The following is a 13229-nucleotide window of genomic DNA, read 5'->3' as shown; positions in this document are numbered from 1 at the left end:
AAGCCCCGATTGCTCATCACACAAACACTATTGTTACGGCCAGTGGCCTTTTTTGTGTTTGCTGTTTTCGGTGGCTAGTCAGATTAACTCCACCTGGAAGTGGGTGCTTCCCTGCTTGTCCGGTGCCACATCCTGAGGCCTACCGTGATTGGGTCATCAATTGCCGGCTCCACCAATCACTGTTGAGGCCTCCCTTTAAGAACCAAGGACATCCTGGGAGAAGGTGCGGCTGTTTCTTTGTTTAGACAGCTTGCCACTTTGTTAGTGTAATGCATTTGGATGGACCCAAGAAATACCCGAAAACGAGTAAGTAAAACTTTAACAGTTTATTAAGATGGTGGCGGCGCGGACCCCCCGGTTTGTGCGGCAGCACCCAGGCTCTGGCGGTTCCTGAAGGCAGAGTGGTGGGTTAGTGACCAGCGGGGACAGAGGGAATATTACTAGAAGCTGAGTCACTAACCTGGGGCACGAGGACGGCTTGGTTTGGCAGCGTCCGGTTTTCAGGAAGCAGCGGGGTCCGTGAAGGGATAATCCAGTTCTTTGTCCAGGTCCAGTCCGGGTCTTGGGCAGGGGGGAGATCCGTTAAATCCAGCAGAGGTATTCAAGGGAGAATCCAGAGACGGGTCCAGGTCCAAATCCAAATCCAAAAGCACAACCAATCTCCGTAACTTACAGGCTGGCAGGGTCCGAAACACAGGAAGGCAGTCCATATCTCTGAGGCTGAAGAACAGGACTCAGGCGGGCAGACAAATCCAAAAGGGGTCAGACTGGCTCAAAAAACAGGGGCAAAAAACAGGTCGACAGGCAGGCAGGCAGACAGATACTCAGAAAATGGCTGGAAGTTCTCACCGTGAGGCTCGAGACGTTCTGGCACTGGAGACTGTGAGGAGCAGAGCTTATAAGCAGATAGGGCGGAGGCAACACAGGTGTGCTGATTGCAATTAGTAGCTCCAGTGCCCGAAACGTTACAGTTGGGTGTTTGACTGCTGTAAACTTGTTCTGATAGCTCTGACAACCTTTGATAGCTTTGATAGCTCTGATAGCCCTTGTTAGTCTTGACAGCTCTGACAACCCTTTGATAGCTTTGATAGCTCTGATAGCCCTTGTTAGTTGTGATAGCTCTGACAACCTTTGTTAGCTTTGATAGCTTGTGTCAATCACCTTATCCCTGTGAGGGACCTTTGATTCTCTGTTAGAGAATTGTAGTTTGTTTTGTGTACCCTGTTCTGAAAGTCTATTTTTGTTTGGTTAAGTTCTTTGGTTTACAACCGATTGTTTCCTCTAGTGCCCATTTGTTGTAAGTCCCTTCATTTTGACTATTGTTAATTTTTACCCTCCCTTTGTTCTGTTTTGTTGAACCCAAACAATAAACCCTCTAAACTGTTAAACCTTACCACCAAGGTTTCTTTAATGTTACTTCCCTTTTCCCTGGCTGAGCCGGGTCGTAACAATTATATAGGGATCTAGGTACACACCCATGCAAGGGCTGTACACATCCAAACTGTGACATCAGTAGAGAAACTGTGTCACCTCTGGGGTGGTATCTGATAGATATGTGCCAATCTTTGGGTCAGTGCTATCTAAGTGTGGCAGGCAGTTCATACGTCAAGCTGGTCACTCCATTTACTCAGTTGATATCTTAACAGAACAATACATGTTTCAAATTGTCCACAGCCCAAGATTTGCGCTTCTTGCACCATTGAAACCGACGTTAGGCATTGGCACGAGTGACCAAAGGTTTGGCTATAGCAGCCCGGCCGTGGATATTGACCCCGTGGAGCTCCCGACGGACAGTTTTGGTGGAAACAGGAGAGTTGAGGTGCACATTTCATTCTGCCATGATTTGGGGAGCCGTGGTTTTATGTTTTTTGGATACAATTTGGGTTAGCACCCGAACATCCCTTTCAGACAGCTTTCTCTTGCGTCCACAGTTAATCCTGTTGGATGTGGTTCGTCCTTTTTGGTGGTATACTGACATTACCCTGGATACCGTGACTCTTGATACATCACAAAGACTTGCTGTCTTGGTCACAGATGCGCCAGCAAGACGTGCACCAACAATTTGTCCTCTTTTAAACTCTGGTATGTCACCCATAATGTTGTGTGCATTGCAATATTTTGAGCAATATTTTGAACTGTGCTCTTACCCTGCTAATTGGACCTTCACACTCTGCTCTTATTGGTTCAATGTGCAATTAATGAAGATTGACCACCAGGCTGGTCCAATTTAGCCATGAAACCTCCCACACTAAAATGAGAGGTGTTTCAGTTTCATTGTCCAACCCCTGTACATTTATTGGAATTTGTAAACCACCTTTAATGAGCTTAAATGTATTTTTTGTTATGGACTGAATTTGTTATTATTCCAAGAATTTGTTTTTTAATACCATATTTGTCATGGTTTTTGCCAATAGTCTAACAAACATGCAGAACACACTCAGAAGATTAACAGTTTTTAAAATTTTATTGAGGCAAATGATGCAAGTTGTCATGAATCCAGAAATGGGAGCTCAGACAGTGGACAGTTAGGCACTGGATGAAGAGAAATATTGCAGAGAAGAATGATTGAAGGCTTAATGGGTTGGAGGTGGAGATCCACCACAGAGGAATGAGCAGGGTCTGTTCCAGAAGGGAGGTGAGTCTTCGAATGGATCTGGATCTTGAAAAGGAAAGCACAGTGGAGGGGGAGCAGGGCGCAATAGAAAGAGGACTGATGCCAAAAAACCCGGAGACTGCCAGCTGGGACTTGATAACCAGGGAGTCTTCTGGAAGATTTGCAGGTGGGTTTGGGCGCTAGGAAATTGAGCCAGAGCAGGCTAGAATCTGAGCAACAGAGCACAAGGCGTCATTTCTCAGAACTCAGGTACAAGTAACAGACGCTTCAGAGGCTAGAGTTACTACTTTGAGGAAACACTCTGGCAAGGAAGTGCTGGCAGCCAGCTCCTCTTATTCTCCTGCTAATGAGGTCTTGATGGAGAACACCTGTGCCTCACCCAGCCACCATGCTCACTGGACGCCATCTAGTGGAGGTTGCAGAAGACTACCACGCAAAGTCTCCCAGACCCCGACAATATTGTATATTTAATCTATCAAATGTGATAAACTCAGTTCCTTCAAATATATGTTCCAGGTATTCAATAACTTTACTCTTCCAGTAAGGAAAGTTTATCACATTATTTTTTGTGGGATTTCAGAATTATTCCAGATGGGTGTACGGCTGCATGGGATAAGTGATGACTCTGTAATTTTAAGAAACTCCCACCATGCTGTCAGATAAAAGCTGGTGTTAATATTTAAAAGCATGCATGCTGTTTTGTATTTGGACTAATAAATGGCAAATCAGAAATCTTGATATCATTACATATTTTTTGTTCTGTGTCTAGCCAGGGTCATGTAAGGGATTATGATTTAACTATTTTGAGATGTAATGCAGCATTTTTGCAAAGAAGTATTAATGAAATTTAGGCAGATCTAATCTTCCTTTATCTTTAGTCTTTGGCAGTGTCTTTGAGCTGATATGGGGAGAAGGGGGTGGGGTTATCATTCCAAAGAAATTTAGAGATAGAGGAGTCCAGAGATTTAAACCAGTCAAATGATGGTTTATTGGGGATCATTGAGAATAAGTAATAAATTCTAGGTAAAACCATAATTTTAATTTAAACAACCCAGATCTTCTGCTGTCTTCTTTAAACGAGGGATGTGGTTAACTTTTGTTAAATCTGCCAATTTAGATGAATCTAAATTTATTTAAAATCACAGTTATACATTGTACTAGTTCATAGACTTGCTTCTGAAATATGGATTTAAGTGTAAATTGGGAATGATCGCAAGCAAAATATAAAATGCACAAGTCAAACAGTGCTGCTATGTCATGCTTTGTTTTTAAACTGCAGTTAAAGATTCAAGGTCTGAGGTACAGAATTACATACATAAAATATGTGCACTAATGACAACTTTCTCCATTACTGCAACATGCAATTACCATCATAATGATTTGCCATTCATTTGCTATCACAGCAATGTGAAGAATTGAGTTTAATTAATAATTTGCGAGTGAGGAATTAATTGAAGGGTGCTGCTCTTGCAGCTGTATGAGTGTTGCTTGCTTTTCATGGAGGGTACAATTAAGTGACAGTTGCCAGGTTGAAATGTGACAGGCTGTGATGACCATAATGAACAACCAGAACAAGAGTTTGGAAAGAAGACATGACACTAACAAATGGAGGGTGTTTGCTTCAAGGACTGTCACTGTGTCATCTTTCACTGATGTACTCTGATGGTCATGGACAAGGATTGGAGAATGTGCAGCTTGCAACCCATATGCATTCTGCCTGTCCTGTGCAGTTGTGTACCAGAGCCTTACTTTGCCAAATCTCATTTTTGAAAAAAATGTGCCAAGAGGAGGCGGCGCCCGGCTGACCAGGAAACATGCATGTGATTCCATCTCCGTCCGGAACCTGGCCTGGATAATTTTCACTGTCATCTCCAGTGAGGATCCTCAGTTTGTGTTTCGCCACCACCACCCACCAACTGTCTGCCAGACACCGTTATCAGCCACCACACTTCCTGGACTCCACTAATCATCTGCCCATAAGTCAGCCTCTGCTTCACCATCTCACCTCCTGCCTTGCTGTTGGTGCTCACTCCTGTCTGTTATCTTTACAATCTGCGACCAAAGCCATCCGGTCCCCAGTTTCTGTATCCTACCTTCATCTCTTCCATATTACTTTTAATAAAATATCTGTTCACTTACTAAAAAAGGAATATTTTTTTAACTGGGGATGGCTTCTTATAAATGTTTTAGTTGACAGAGGGACCTTATAATGCCTTCCTGAAATCAGAAGTTTGAACTGTCACGTGATTCGATTTTTGCTGCTCAGCCAATCAGATCGCTGTATTGTCAGCTGAGCTTGTTCAACCACGTCATCTTGGCTGCGCCCGTAAGGTGTTGTAAACTTTTGTTTCCAGACGAAAAAAGTCAATAGCATTTTGTGGCGCCAGTTGGAAAAGATCTTTATGGCTAGGAGAAATAAATAGCCCAGACCATCCATCATTCATTTTCTAACACGCTTTATCCCTGCTGGGTTTGTGAGGGGTGCCTATCTCCAGCTGTCAATGGGCGAGAGGTGGGGTACAACCTGGACAGGTCGCCAGTTCATCGCAGGGCAGAAATACCCCAGACTTTAGCCCATTTTACTGTGATATCACCAAGACCTGCCGCGCTAGTATAGCACAGGCGACAGGCGTCGTGCCAAACGACTTATCCACGCCAGAATTTGTATCCCAGCTGTGTCGGGAGAGTGTTTGAAATCAATAAAACTTTTAACCTTCTTTGTGAAGTCTAAATATTTTTAAACATCACATTCTAATAAAATTAAATAGATTTTTTTAAACTCCTAATACATTGTTCTATTTTTAAAAGTGACATATCTCGTTTTCTTAATATGGTTAATATCTCTATATGGTTCTTGGTTGATTTAAAATCTTATTAAATCTGATAATTTTGGCTGTACCTTTATTCAGTGTTCATTTGATCACACGTGAAATCCGCTTTATATGATCTATTCATGCGGGTCTAGCTACCAAAAAAGAGAAAGAAAAAAGACGAACAAGTAATCAGCTGTGATGGACTCAGGAAGGTGGATTTTGGTTTTAGCAGACAGACATGCGACAATCTAATAACATAAAGCTAATATGTTCGTGACACATCTGGAAATGACCACAGAGCCGTTTACTTTCTCATAACGTGTTATATTGAGTGATCAATGGAGTTTTAACCGACATAGCAATCCCTTATGATAGTTACATTTTCAGTTTTTTCACATTAACTGAACGATAATGTAACAACACCATTGTTATATTTCGTTAAGAAAAGTAAAAAATCTTAATTTCCACGCCTAATAGGTTGGAGATGAGGCGGAGTTGACTGGATTCATTCTTCCAGCTGAATGCACTCCCAATGCAGGGGATACAAATTCTGAGCAGCAAAAATCGAATCACGTGACCTCTTACTTTACCCTGAAAGAAAGACACAGACAAAAAACATGCATTCTCAGTTCTTCCATAACAATACAACTAAGATATTTATTTTCCTCAACACAACTCACCTCAAATACGGCTGCCTGTTTATTTACTCAATCTTGTCCCGGTCTCATTCTCTCATCTGTTTCCAGAGCTCCTGATCACCCTCAGAGCCACAGAAGTTTAGATCCCACTAATCTCCCACAAAGACGCAGCAGCCCAGATCTCATTTATAAATCTTAAACATTTATCTTATTCCTGGTTTTCTCCTGAGAGTTTTTCTGCATGTGGCTCAGAAACCTAAACAAATCCATGACAGATACTAGTTTTCTTTTTTTTTGGTTCTCGACAAATTTTATTCACTAAGAATAAAGATGGCGCTTTGGATTATAAAGGTTGCCGAAGCCTATAATATATTGTTGTAGTTACTATGTTGAAATATATATCACAAGTTTTACTTATAAAATAAATGATTTGTAGACGAGGTCTAAGGGAATTGTTCTCACTTGTGTAGGCAGGGCCGGATTATCCATAAGGGCCAGTGCCCAGGGACACCAACCATAGGGGGACACCACATGACACATGCTTTAAAAATATATTTTTCATAAATTGTTATATTATTTACTTGAAATTGTTGAAAGACCATGCATTATTTGTTTTGTGAACACTGATGTCACAATAATAATAAATGATAAATCAAGATTTTATTGATTTCAACATTTTAAAATGAGATATTTGAATATTGCTCACTGCTCATATGCCTACATGTAAGTTAGTAAATAGTAAATTACATTACAGAAATCCCCTTGATTATGTCTGATATTTTTGACCGGAGGACAGCACGGGTAAGGGGGGGGGGAGCTTTGAGGTATAGTGCCCAGGGGCACCACATTGTCTTAATACGGGCCTGGTGTAGGGATGTATTTTATTGTCAAACAGTACCTGATTCAAACAGGTTTATTTGATGCTAATACCTGAATGTTTATGATCTTGATACTAGTGCTCACAGAGTATCAAGAAAATTAGAAGTTGAAGAGGTGACACAGAAAATATGTACCTTTAAAACCAAAGAGCCATGTAATTCAACTTTCTGCCACAGTGTAACCAGTAATTTCAATGTTATTTTTCTGAAAAACTGGAATAGAATTTAGAAGATGCAGGATACGTTTTTTCAGAAATCTGAAAAGTGTGGTGTGTTCATGTTTATCACTCTCTGCTTTCTAAATAAAAGACAATTAACCTAAAAGTGACCTACTTAGTTATAAGATTATCTTTAAATAATATATCAGAGGAATTACCATGCAGCTATTTTTATAAGGTTTAATCAAACGGAAGTGCGAAGAAATACAGCAGCAAGTGGCTCATTTAGTTTGAAGGGGCTGTGGTGGTAACAGCTGATTTTTAAAGTCTTGTCACTTTCTTTCAATTAGGTTTATCTCAACGTCTATGATTCTTTTCTCTTTTTTTAACAAAAAAAATATATATTTTACTATTTGATACCGTATGGTTATTGACGGGTTGAATCCCTGTTTTGGATTTTGAATTTGACTTAGAAAGCTACCTAATTAGAAGATAGGAGATGTGTGATGATTTGTCTTAGGATGAACCCAGACACAGCACGCACACACAGAGCTGGTTCTTAAAAGAGAGTTTATTGAACAATGAGGATGATGGATGACGAGAGGAACCAGAGTATTTCACCAGACGGAGATGTAGGGTGCAGAAGCTGGCCGGTAGGAGTTGAGCGGAGAGACTGATCAGGAAAGAACACTGGAGCCGAAGACTTGAGACCAGGACGGAACACTTGAGACCAGGACGGAACCCTTGAGACCAAGACGGCTCACCAGGAGTTGAGAACTTGAGACCAGGACGGAACACCAGAACCGAGAACATGAGACCAGGACGGAACCCAGCAGCCGAGAACTTGAAGCCAGGACGGAGCACAGGAGTCGAAGACAGAGACCACAGTGGGACACCGGAACCGGCGAACCCTAGACTACGGGCTGAGTTGGAATGGAGTCTTTGGCTGTGACTTAGCTGGAACAGTATTTCTGGCTGAGGCTGGGCTGGGAAGAGAGAGAGGAAGGGAGGCTCAGCATGCAGCCTATAAGCTGCATCCTGACAAGATGTAACTTTAGAGATAAAAAACATGTTTTTTAACTCTATTGAAGGATATTATCTTACATAATACAGGAACTTTAACTATGAAGAATATACACAAGCCTGAAATAAGTTTAGAAGGTAAGGCACAAGAACACATCTACATACTGGTAGCCAAAGTTCTTCCTTTAAATCAGGATTTTCTCTTAAAGTAATTGTTATATGCTAGTTTATTTGCTAAACTTTAATACGTTGAAAAATATCGGTTTCTGATTTCTTTGGAGAATACAAGTGTTAAGTGATGAAATCATCATGTACTCAGTGGGATGAGAGACATGAAGGGCATAGACAGAGACAGGTTCCTTAAATTAAATGCAGCATTCAGCAAGATATAGGCTTCTCCAGTAGGATGAGTGAAAACTTTTTTCCTGTTTGTTTAAGTGGTTGAACTGAGCTGAAAGTGTGCGTAAGCAAACAAATTGCACATCCTGTTTCCTGATAGCCTGTTCCCATCCCCCACCAAGAAGGAGCCAGCTTTGCCACAGTAGTGACACAGACACATACAAAAGGATTTTCGTGGAGCAAGGAGAAACAGACAAGAAGAATAACTTTGGAGGAGTAAAACCTCTATTTCTAATGAGATATGTTGTGCCATTTAGAGCCTCCTAATATCCGAGTCTGTTATAGCTGGTCAATTAATAGATATCTGTTTCTCTTTTTTTAATTCAGGCATGACTTGACAGGAAATAAATTGTAGAGGGCCGGACCATACAGAAGCTGTTTAATGACACAATGTTGTTGGGGGACGACAATTTTATTCAATAGTTTACGATGTTTAATAGTAGCTCTGAGATTGAGTGGAGTTGTTTCAGATTATGCACTTCTTAAGTGTTTTCCTACATCTCTTGAATCGCTGCATGAATTCATTCTGAAGAACTTAGTTCATACAGGAGTGTCTCTGTTATTGTCTTGACGAGGTAGTCCTCAGCCTTTATGTTGTGTATGCTCAGCAAACTCTGGATAGAGGGATTGAGTTGCTGTGTGTGGAATCAACGCATGATGCAGTAAAAATGTTGCTGATAATCATCTTTGCTTACCGCCTTCCAGCAATGATGCTGAAGTATCTTTCATAAATGTTTGAACAGGAATGTCGAGTAGATTAAGTAAAGCCATTTTCACTATAGTAATGAGCGTAGAAGACATCCATCCATCAATGTTATCCTGTGATGCCTTGATTGGGGTAGTGAGCTCTCGGATACTTCCCATCGACCTTTAGTGTCAACCCTTTCTCTCCACCATCAGCCTCTAGCGTCAAACCTTTCTCTCAGCCATCACCATTGTCCACCACCGTCTCTGCTCACCCATTCTCCACGATTTCTCCAGGTTGGGTGCGCACAACAATAAACTCACTCAGAGATGGCTCTCGAAATGAGGAGGTAGAGGAGGATTACGAGTAGAAGACCGGTGAAGGAGGGTGGTACAGACACAGATTATAGGTTTCGGCACCTGTATAATCTTACCCTGTATACCAGTATGCAGGAACCATCCTGAATTTAAAGTCTGTCTTTTCTCGAGTAGAAGAATGAGTGAAGAATCAGTGTATAGGGTCAGTGTATAGGGAGCCTTGTTTCACTCTATTTATTGGGTAGAGGGGGTGGGCTCTTAGAAGTGGGTTGGGTCTAGAGGCTGATCCAGATACACTAAAAAATCTAAATCAAAATTACGGTTAAAAAAATAATTTCACTGTAAATCATTGTAGAAAAAACTTATACTTATACTGTAATGTCCTGTGAAACAAATACCACTTTCCATAGATTTTTACATGTATCGGCTGTAAAACAACAGATACAGCTGATAGCCGCCCCTCTGCTAGCGCGGAGCCACATAGACCTAGCGTTAGTTCACTTAGTGGTCCTCCAGAAGCACCCGAGCAGCCGGGTAAGCAGGCCGGCTGGGTGACAGTTCGTAGGAAGCATAGCTCTAGATTTCAGCCCCCAGTTCACCACCAACCCGTTTGCGTTTCAAACAAATTTTCCCCACTCAGCGACACACCCGCTGAGAAGCCGATCCTGGTTATTGGGAGCTCAATAGTCAGAAACGTGGCACTAGAGACACCAGGGACCATAGTTAAATGCCTGCCAGGGGCCAGAACGGGCGACATAGAATCTTACCTAAAACTGCTGGCTAAGGATAAGCGTAAATACAATAAGATTGTTATTCACGCTGGCGGTAATGACACCCGATCACGCCGATCGGAGGTCACTAAAGTTGGTGTTGCTTCGGTGTGTGAGTTTGCTAAAGCAATGTCGGACTCCGTAATTTTCTCTGGTCCCCTGCCTGATTTGACTAGTGATGACATGTTTAGCCGCATGTCATCATTCAACCGCTGGTTGTCTAGGTGGTGTCCTGAAAACGACGTGGGCTACATTGATAACTGGAGAACTATCTGGGGAAAACCTGGTCTGATCCGGAGAGACGGCATCCATCCTACTTTGGATGGTGCAGCTCTTCTTTCTAGAAATCTGGCCGGATTTATTAGTCCTCCTAAATGCTGACAACCCAGGGTCCAGACCAGGAAGCAGAGCCGTAGTTTAACACACCTCTCTGCAGCTTCTGTTCTGTTACCCATCCATTATCCTATTGAGACGGTGTCTTTCCCACGGCCAAAACTTAACAGATCAAAAACTTATCTAGAAGGAACAAATCATAAAAACCTAATAAAAATCAATACGGTTCACCTTGAACCTAAAAATAAAACAATTAAATGTGGTCTATTAAATATAAGGTCTCTCCCTCCAAAGACTTTGTTAGTTAACAAATTGATTTCTGATAAACAGATTGATTTGTTTTGTCTCACAGAAACCTGGCTACAAGAGGACTATGTTAGTATAAATGAGTCAACTCCCTCCAATTATTCAAATTTCCACATTCCCAGATCTGTGGGAAGAGGAGGAGGAGTGGCAACCATCTTTCAGTCTGATTTATTAATTAGTCCCAGGCCAATTAATAACTACAGTTCTTTTGAACATTTAACCCTCAGTTTCTCTCATCCAAACTGCAAAGCAATAAAACCTCTTCTGTTTGTTGTTTTGTATCGTCCACCAGGCCCTTACACTCAGTTTTTGGATGAGTTGTCAGATTTCTTATCTGATTTGGTGTTAAATACTGATAAGGCTATTATAGTGGGTGATTTTAACATCCATGTTGACACAGAATGTGATAACCTTAGTGTAGCCTTTAAAACTATCCTAGATTCAATTGGTTTTGCTCAAAATGTGCATAAACCGACGCACTCTTGGCTCCATACTTTAGACCTTGTGCTGACATATGGCATTGATTGTGAAGAATTAACAGTATTTCCTCACAACCCTGTCCTATCTGATCATTTTTTAATAACATTTGAGTTTAATCTAACTGAGTTCTCCACCCCCAAAAGAGGGTTCCATTATAGTAGATCTTTATCGGATAATGCTGTATCAAAACTTAAAGAGTCTCTCCCCTTTTTAATATCCTCCGTATTGCAGAAAAGCCCTGTAGATGGCAGCAATGTTGTTTCTTCCAATTCACAAATAGATGTCTTTGTAAACGGTATGACTTCGTCATTGCGTTCTGCATTAGACAATGTAGCTCCCTTGAAAAAGAAGGTGATTATTCACAGGAAGCTGGCTCCTTGGTTTAATTCAGAGCTGCGTTCCTTGAAGCACAATGTTAGGAAATTGGAGAGAAAATGGCGCTCTACACACCAAGAGGAATCCTACCTAATCTGGAAGAACAGTCTATTGTTGTATAACAAGACCCTTCGCAGAGTTAGAGCAGCATATTTTTCATCATTAATTGAGGAGAATAAGAATAATCCTAGATTTCTCTTCAGTACAGTTGCCAAACTTACCCAGAGCCACAGCTCTGTTGATCCATACATTCCCCTAGCTCTTAGCAGTAATGATTTTATGGGATTCTTCATAAATAAAATTGATTCCATTAAAAATAAAATAATTGGCATCCTCCCAAACATGATTACCTCGTCCTCAGTAAGTGAGGCAGCATTGGAGGAATCCTTAGAACCTGCGCAGTGTCTGAACTGTTTAAAAGCAGTAGAGCTTTCTGAGCTATCTAAAATTTTAGCTTCATCTAAACCTTCTACCTGTATGTTAGACCCAATCCCAACCAAGTTGTTTAAGGAGGTATTCCCTCTGATCAGTGGTCCTATTTTAGACATGATTAATCTATCCTTGGTAAATGGATATGTACCACAGGCTTTTAAAGTAGCTGTTATTAAACCTTTACTTAAGAAACCATCTCTTGATCAAGATGAGTTAGTAAATTACAGACCTATATCTAATCTTCTTTTCTTATCTAAAATTCTTGAGAAAGTAGTTGCTAATCAACTATGTGAACATTGACAAAGTAATGACCTACTTGAGGAGTTTCAGTCAGGCTTCAGAGCTCATCATAGCACTGAAACAGCTCTGGTGAAGGTCACCAATGATATTCTCATGGCCTCAGATAATGGACTTGTGTCTATACTTGTCCTGTTAGATCTCAGTGCTGCATTTGATACAGTTGATCACAATATTCTCCTACAAAGACTTGAGCATACTGTAGGGATTAAGGGAAAAGCATTAGGCTGGTTTAAATCTTATCTGTCAGACAGATTCCAGTTTGTTCATGTTAATAATAAATCTTCCTCAAACTCTAGGGTCACTTGTGGAGTACCACAGGGTTCAGTCCTTGGACCAATTCTATTTACTATATATATGCTTCCGATTGGCAAAATTATCAGACAGCATGGGATTAATTTCCACTGTTATGCTGATGACACTCAGCTATATTTATCCATAAATCCTGATGAATCCAATCAGTTACTTCGACTGCAGTCATGTCTTGATGACATCAAAAGCTGGATGACTTTAAATTTCCTGCATTTAAATTCTGACAAGACAGAAGTTGTAATCTTTGGGCCAGAGTCTTCAAAAAATAAAGTTCTTAATCAATCCCTTAATCTGGATGGCATTAACTTGGCCTCTGGTAATAAAGTTAAAAATCTTGGTGTTGTTTTCAACCAAGACATGTCATTTAAATCCCATATTAAACAGGTTTCCAGAGTTTCC

Source organism: Fundulus heteroclitus, chromosome 5 (assembly GCF_011125445.2).
Source record: "Fundulus heteroclitus isolate FHET01 chromosome 5, MU-UCD_Fhet_4.1, whole genome shotgun sequence".
Classification (NCBI taxonomy): Eukaryota; Metazoa; Chordata; class Actinopteri; order Cyprinodontiformes; family Fundulidae; genus Fundulus; species Fundulus heteroclitus.
This window is presented reverse-complemented; position numbering follows the sequence as displayed.